The following is an 8,142-nucleotide window of genomic DNA, read 5'->3' as shown; positions in this document are numbered from 1 at the left end:
TCCTCTCCATGTTTACAGAAGGATAACCTTGAGTTGTAAACACAAGGGAGTCCCCATTCAATTGAAGGACTAATTCACCTCTGTCAACATCAATCACAGCTCTTGCTGTGGCTAGGAAGGGTCTTCCAAGGATGATGGATTCATCCTCATTCTTTCCAGTATCTAGGACTATGAAATCAGCAGGGATGTAAAGGCCTTCAACCTTTACTAACACGTCCTCTACTTGTCCATAAGCCTGTTTTCTTGAATTGTCTGCCATCTCTAATGAGATTTTAGCAGCTTGCACCCCGTAGATTCCCAGTTTCTCTATTACAGAGAGGGGCATGAGGTTTATCCCTGACCCAAGGTCACACAGAGCCTTTTCAAAGGTCATGGTACCTATGGTACAAGGTATTAAGAACTTTCCAGGATCCTGTCTCTTCTGAGGCAATGTCAGTTGATCCAGATCACTCAGTTCATTAGTGAACAAGGGAGGTTCATCTTCCCAAGTCTCAATACCAAATAATTTGGCATTCAGCTTCATGATTGCACCAAGAAACTTAGTAGCTTGCTCTTCAGTAACATCCTCATTCTCTTCAGAAGAGGAATACTCATCAGAGCTCATGAATGGCATAAGGAGGTTTAATAGAATCTCTAGGGTCTCTAGGTGAGCCTCATATTCCTTTGGTTCTTCAGAGAGAAACTCCGTATTGATCACTAGACGTCCCAGGAGGTCTTCCTCCTTGGGATTCACGTCCTCTCCCAACCTTACAGGTTCGGCCATGGTAATTAATTCAATGGCCTTGCACTCTCCTTTCGGATTCTCTTCTGTATTGCTTGGGAGAGTACTAGGAGGGATTTCAGTGATCCTTTTACTTAGCTGGCCCACTTGTGCCTCCAAATTTCTAATGGATGACCTTGTTTCATTCATGAAACTTATAGTGGCCTTGGACAGATCAGAGACTAAATTTGCTAAATTAGAGGTATTTTGTCCAGAGTTCTCTGTTTGTTGCTGAGTGGATGGTGGAAAAGGCTTGCTATTGCTAAACCTGTATCTTCCACCATTATTAAAGCCTTGTTGAGGCTTTTGTTGATCCTTCCATGAGAGATTTGGATGATTTCTCCATGATGGATTGTAGGTGTTTCCATAAGGTTCACCTAAGTAATTTACCTCTGCTATTACAGGGTTCTCAGGATCATAAGCTTCTTCTTCAGAAGATGCCTCTTGAGTACTGTTGGATGCAGCTTGTATTCCATTCAGACTCTGAGAAATCATATTGACTTGCTGAGTCAATATTTTATTCTGAGCCAATATGGCATTCAGAGTATCAATTTCAAGAACTCCCTTCTTCATAGGCGTCCCATTACTCACAAGATTCCTCTCAGAAGTGTACATGAACTGGTTATTAGCAACCATGTCAATGAGTTCTTGAGCTTCGCAGGCATTTTCTTTAGGTGAATGGATCCACCTGCAGAAGTATCCAATGATATTTTAGCCAATTTAGATAGACTATCATAGAATATATCCAGGATGGTCCATTCTGAAAGCATGTCAGAAGGACACTTTTTGGTCAGTCCTTTGTATCTCTCCCAAGCTTCATAGAGGGATTCACCTTCTTTCTGTCTGAAGGTCTGAACATCCACTCTAAGCTTACTCAGCTTTTGAGGAGGAAAGAACTTGGCTAAGAAAGCCTTGACCAGCTTATCCCAAGAGTTCAGGCTATCCTTAGGTTGAGAGTCCAACCATACTCTAGCTCTGTCTCTTACAGCAAAAGGGAAAAGCATGAGCCTGTAGACTTCAAGATCTACTCCATTAGTCTTAACAGTATCACATATCTGCAAGAATTCAGTTAAGAACTGAAAAGGATCTTCAGATGGAAGTCCATGAAACTTGCAGTTCTGCTGCATCAGAGAAACTAATTGAGGTTTCAGCTCAAAATTGTTTGCTCCAATGGCAGGAATGGAGATGCTTCTTCCATGTAAATTGAAATTAGGTGCAGTAAAGTCACCAAGCATTCTCCTTGCATTATTATTATTTTCGGCTGCCATCTCCTCTTCTTGTTCAAAAATTTCTGAAAGGTTGTCTTTGGACTGTTGTATTTTAGCTTCTCTTAGTTTCCTTTTCAGAGTCCTTTCAGGTTCTGGATCTGCTTCAACAAGAATATTCTTGTCTTTGCTCCCGCTCATATGAAAAAGAGGGACAGAAAAATAATAATAATAATAGAGATTCTTTTTACCACAGTATAGAGGTCCCTATGTGAATAGAAGAAAAGAAGAAGAGAAAATCTGAACTCAGAGAGAGAGAGAGGGGGTTCGGATTTTTGGTGAGTGAGGAAGAGATCTTAGTAAATAAATAAACAAATAGAAGAAGATGAGAGGGGGAAGCGAATTTTCGAAAATAATTTTTGAAAAAGAGTTAGTGGTTTTCGAAAATAGTTTTTGAAAAAGGTTAGTAATTTTCGAAATTTTAAAATCAAAAATTAAAATAATTAGTTAATTAAAAAGAAATTTTGAAAAAGAGGGAAGATATTTTCGAAAATTAGAGAGAGAGTTAGTTAGTTAGTTGAAACAAATTTGAAAATCAATTTTTGAAAAGATAAGAAGATAAGAAGTTAGAAAAGATATTTTAAAATCAAATTTTTGAAGAAGGTAAGATAAGAAGATATTTTTGAAAAGATATGATTGAAATTAGTTTTGAAAAAGATTTGATTTTTAAAAACACAATTAATGACTTGATTCATAAGAATCACAAGATATGATTCTAGAACTCAAAGTTTGAATCTTTCTTAACAAGCGAGTAACAAACTTGAAATTTTTGAATCAAAACATTAATTGATGATGTTATTTTCGAAAATTATGTGAAAAAGATAAGAAAAAGATTTTTGAAAAATATTTTTTTAAAATTTTCGAAAATAACTAAGAAAAATGAAAAAGATTTGATTTTTGAAAAAGATTTTGAAAAAGATAAGATTTTTAAATTGAAAATTTGATTTGACTCATAAAAACAACTAGATTTTAAAATTTTTTGAAAAAAGTCAAATCTAATTTTCGAAATTTTGAGAGAGAAAAAGGGGAAAGATATTTTTTTGATTTTTGAATTTTTTAATGATGAGATAGAAAAATTTAAAACATCATTTTCATGTTTTTCTCTTTTCTTTTTGGATCAAAACAAGGAATGTTTGCAAGAACACTATGAATGTCAAGATGAACACCAAGAACACTATGAAGATCATGATGAACATCAAGAACACATTTTGAAAATTTTATATGCAAAGAAAACATGCAAGACACCAAACTTAGAAATCTTTGATGCTTAGACTCTATGGATGCAAGAATGCATATGAAAAACACCATACAACACAAAACAAGAAAACATCAAGATCAAACAAGAAGACTTACCAAGAACAACTTGAAGATCATGAAGAACACTATGAATGCATAAATTTTTCGAAAAATGCAAGATGAATATGCAATTGACACCAAACTTTCAACTTGACTCAAGACTCAAACAAGAAACATGAAATATTTTTTTGATTTTTATGATTTTATGATTTTTTTGTATTTTCTTTTAATTTTTTCGAAAATCATTTTGAAAAAGAAAAATAAGGATTCCAAAATTTTTAATATGAATTCCAGGAATCTTATGCTCTTTAAACTAAAGCTCCAATCAAAGGGTCAGGCATGGCTTAATAGCCAGCCAAGCTTTAGTATGTAACTCAGACATGACACGCCTGACATTCCCTACCCAGAAGAATTAGACATGGCTTTACAGCCAGCCAGGCTTCAACATGCTTCATGAAACACTAGAATTCATTCTTAAAAATTTTGAAGAAAAATATATTTTTGAAAACATTTTTATTTTAAAATTTTTTTTCGAAAACAAAGGAGAAATTTTTGAAAGATTTTTTTTGAAAAATTTTTAAAAATAAAACAAAAAGAAAATTACCTAATCTGAGCAACAAGATGAACCGTCAGTTGTCCAAACTCGAACAATCCCCGGCAACGGTGCCAAAAACTTGGTGCACAAAATTGTGATCTTAGGTAACGGCGCCAGAAACTCTATACGCACGTCTTAATAAATCGTTTTTCATTCACAACTTCGATACAACTAACCAGCAAGTGCACTGGGTCGTCCAAGTAATAAACCTTATGTGAGTAAGGGTCGATCCCACGGAGATTGTTGGTATGAAGCAAGCTATGGTCACCTTGTAAATCTCAGTCAGGCGGATATAAAAAGGTTATGGAGTTTTCGAAATTAAATAATAAGTAAACATAAAATAAGGATAGAAATACTTATGTAATTCATTGGTTAGAATTTCAAATAAGCGTATAGAGATGCATTCGTTCCTCTGAACCTCTGCTTTCCTGCTGTCTTCATCCAATCAATCTTACTCCTTTCCATGGCTGGCTTTATGTAAGGGCATCACCGTTGTCAATGGCTACATCCCATCCTCCAAATGCTCTGTCACAGCACGGCTAATCATCTGAGGTTCTCGATCATACTGGAATAGGATTCACCCTCCTTTTGCGTCCGTCACTACGCCCAGTACTCGCGAGTTTGAAGCTCGTCACAGTCATTCAATCCCTGAATCCTACTCGGAATACCACAGACAAGGTTTAGACTTTTCAGATTCTCATGAATGCCGCCATCAATCTAGCTTACACCACGAAGATTCTGATTAAGAGATCCAAGAGATATTCATTCAATCTAAGGTAGAACGGAAGTGGTTGTCAGGCACGCGTTCATAGGGAATGATGATGATTGTCACGTTCATCACATTCATGTTGAAGTGCGAATGAATATCTTAGAAGCGGAATAAGTTGAATTGAATAGAAAACAGTAGTACTTTGCATTAATCTTTGAGGAACAGCAGAGCTCCACACCTTAATCTATGGAGTGTAGAAACTCTACCGTTGAAAATACATAAGTGATAATGGTCCAGGCATGGCCGAATGGCCAGCCCCCAAAACGTGATCAAAGATGATCCGAAGATCATAAGATGTCTAATACACTAGTAAAAAGTCCTATTTATACTAAACTAGTTACTAGGGTTTACAAAAGTAAGTAATTGATGCATAAATCCACTTTCGAGGCCCACTTGGTGTGTGCTTGGGCTGAGCTTGAACGTTACATGCGCAGAGGCTCTTTCTGGAGTTGAACGCCAGGTTGTAACGTATTTCTGGCATTCAACTCTGGTTTGTGACTTGTTTCTGGCGTTTAACTCCAGACAGCAGCGTAGAACTGGCGTTCAACGCCCTTTTACATCGTCTAAACTCGGCCAAAGTATGGACTATTATACATTGCTGGAAAGCCCTGGATGTCGAATTTCCAACACAATTGGAAGCGCGCCATTTTGAGTTCTGTAGCTCTAGAAAATCCACTTTGAGTGTAGGGAGGTCAGAATCCAACATCATCAGCAGTCCTTCTTCAGCCTCTGAATCTGATTTTTGCTCAAGTCCCTCAATTTCAGCCAGAAAATACCTGAAATCACAGAAAAACACACAACCTCATAGTAAAGTCCAGAAATGTGAATTTAACATAAAAACTAATGAAAATATCCCTAAAAGTAACTAGATTCTACTAAAAACATACTAAAAATAATGTCAAAAAGCGTATAAATTATCCGCTCATCATCTTCCTAAAAGAGCTCGGCCAAATCGACAAGAAAGCCCAAAAAAGGGCCCAACTCAAGGAATACAACCCAGATCCAAAGGCAGCCCAAGCCTATAGAGATAAGGGCGGTTCCATTGAAGATAAGCTGACCTCGCCCAAAGATAAGATAAGATAAGATAACTAACTTATCTATCTAAGAAGGTCATCCCACACTATTATAAATACACTGGAGCACCCAGGTATAACTCATACTCTGATTCTACAAAAAAACCTGCTTAATACCCATGCTAACTTAAGCATCGGAGTCTCTTGAAGGTACCCCCACCCTCCCGTGACAAAGGATCAGCAGCGCTATCAGTCCAACAAGTCAGACACACCAGCTTCGGCTGCCATCCACCAGCCGGACACGTCAACTCCGACCAGTACAGAAGATCTCGTCCGAGATCGACCTACAGTTTCAGGTAACCCTCGGAACATTGGCGCCGTTGCCGGGGACCCTGGAAGTCATCCCATCACCATGGCGGACGACCATGACAACGACCATGATTCAGATCTAGAGGATGCTACACCGAAAGATACTCCAGACCCTAACGGGGACAAAAACTCATCAAATCCGTTAGAGGCGCTTCAAGATCGTTTAAAGCAACTTGAGAAAGAAGCCCGACATCAGCAAGAAGCAGGAAAGGATCTACAAAGAGAGATAAGGCGACACCGGGAATTGGAGGATAAACTTCTAAAAATCGAAGCCGATCTCAAAGCCAAAACTACTCGATCCACCCCTGAGGACAACTCTCGCAAGGATCAAGATCCATTCACTAGGGAGATCATGAAGACCAAAATCCCAAAGGACTTCAAACTTCCGGATATGACTTTGTACGATGGCACCACAGACCCCAACCATCACCTCAGCAATTTCAGAAGTAGAATGTACCTCACCGACGCCTCAGATGCAGTTTGTTGCAAAGCTTTTCCAACAACCTTTACCAAAACTGCCATCAGATGGTTCGACAACCTACCTTCGAAATCTATCTCAAACTTTGACGACTTAGCCAAAAAGTTCCTGGCCAGATTTTCAATCCAAAAAGATAAGGCTAAGCACACCCCCAGTCTCTTAGGAATCAAGCAAGGAGATCGGGAAAGCCTTCGCAACTACATGGAAAGATTCAACAAAACATGCCTAGACATACAAAGCCTACCAACAGAGGCCGCTATCATGGGCCTCATCAACGGCCTACAGGAGGGACCTTTTAGCCAATCTATATCAAAGAAATACCCCACATCTCTGGATGAGGTGCAAGAGCGGGCGGAGAAGTACATCAACATGAAAGAAAATTTCTGACTTGGAGAAGCCTCGAGATCCGGTTTCACCTACCGAGATAAAGATAAAGAATCCAAGAGGAAGGAAGATCGAACGGGGGAGAAAATAAAAAAGTATCATAATTACACCCCTCTTTGGGTGTCCCTTGTGGATATTTACAAAGAAGTCTGTAACACAGAAAAGATACCCCCAGCTCGACCACTCAAAGGCAAAAGAGGAAGAGGAAATCGGAACGAATATTATGATTATCATCGAGTCCGAGGACATTCCACCAACGAATGCTTCGACTTAAAAAATGTCATAGAAAAATTAGTGAGAGAAGGAAAACTAGATCAGTTCTGGCCACCCGAGATGATGAGCAAAGAAAGAGAAGAAGGGATGAAGATGTCGGACGAACTGAGCGATCACCTCGTACACCAGAAAGACACGTCCACATGATACACGGCGGATTTGCAGGAGGAGGAGTCTCCAAATCATCTCGCAAAAGATATCTCAAAGAAGTATATCATGTCGAGGGGAAGGAAGGAAAACCCAACATCCCTGCAATTACGTTCACCAAAGAAGATGCATCCGGTATCATCTCGGAACACGACGATCCCATGGTCATCACCATCATATTGGCAAATGCAAATCTCCACCGCACGCTGATAGACCAAGGGAGCTCCACCGACATCTTATTTAAAACGGCCTTCGACAAGCTTGGTTTAGAAGAAAAGGAGCTTAGAGCATACGCAAACATCCTGTTCGGACTGGGAGACACCCCAGTGCAACCACTTGGTTACATCTCACTACACACAACATTCGGAAAAGGAAACCAATCCCGAACACTCAAAATAGACTACATCGTGGTCGACGTGAGTTCAGCTTACAAAGCTTTAATAGGTCGGACAACATGGAATCAACTCGGTGCCATAGTCTCAACTCCACATCTGTGCATGAAATTCCCAACTATAGAAGGGATAGCTACAATAAAAGCAGATCAAAAGATGGCGCGCCGCTACTATAATGAAAGTCTAAACCTCAGAGGCAGAGGAGAAGAATTCCATATAATTGAGCTTGGAGGAGTTCAGAGACGAGAGGAACTCCATCCACAACCCGAAGGTGAAGTAGAGAAAGTTTAGATCGGAGACACCTCAGACAAAACAACTAATATTGGCACAATCCTAAAAGGAGACGCAAAAGAATCACTAGTAGAGTTCTTACGAGATAATGTCGACCTCTTCGCATGGAA

The 8,142-nt window shown here is 39.2% G+C and overlaps 1 non-coding gene across 1 annotated transcript; it reads left to right on the top strand.

Moving 5' to 3' along the window:
- The first annotated feature begins 1,524 nt into the window (after nucleotides 1-1,524).
- Nucleotides 1,525-1,632, top strand: LOC112739941 (small nucleolar RNA R71). Its single transcript, XR_003170874.1, has one exon. It is a non-coding gene; the product is annotated as a small nucleolar RNA R71 (small nucleolar RNA).
- The last annotated feature ends 6,510 nt before the right edge of the window (nucleotides 1,633-8,142 follow it).

Source organism: Arachis hypogaea, chromosome 13 (genome assembly GCF_003086295.3).
Source record: "Arachis hypogaea cultivar Tifrunner chromosome 13, arahy.Tifrunner.gnm2.J5K5, whole genome shotgun sequence".
NCBI lineage: Eukaryota > Viridiplantae > Streptophyta > Magnoliopsida > Fabales > Fabaceae > Arachis > Arachis hypogaea.
The sequence above is the reverse complement of the archived record's forward strand: the minus strand, read 5'-3'. Positions and strand labels throughout refer to the sequence as shown.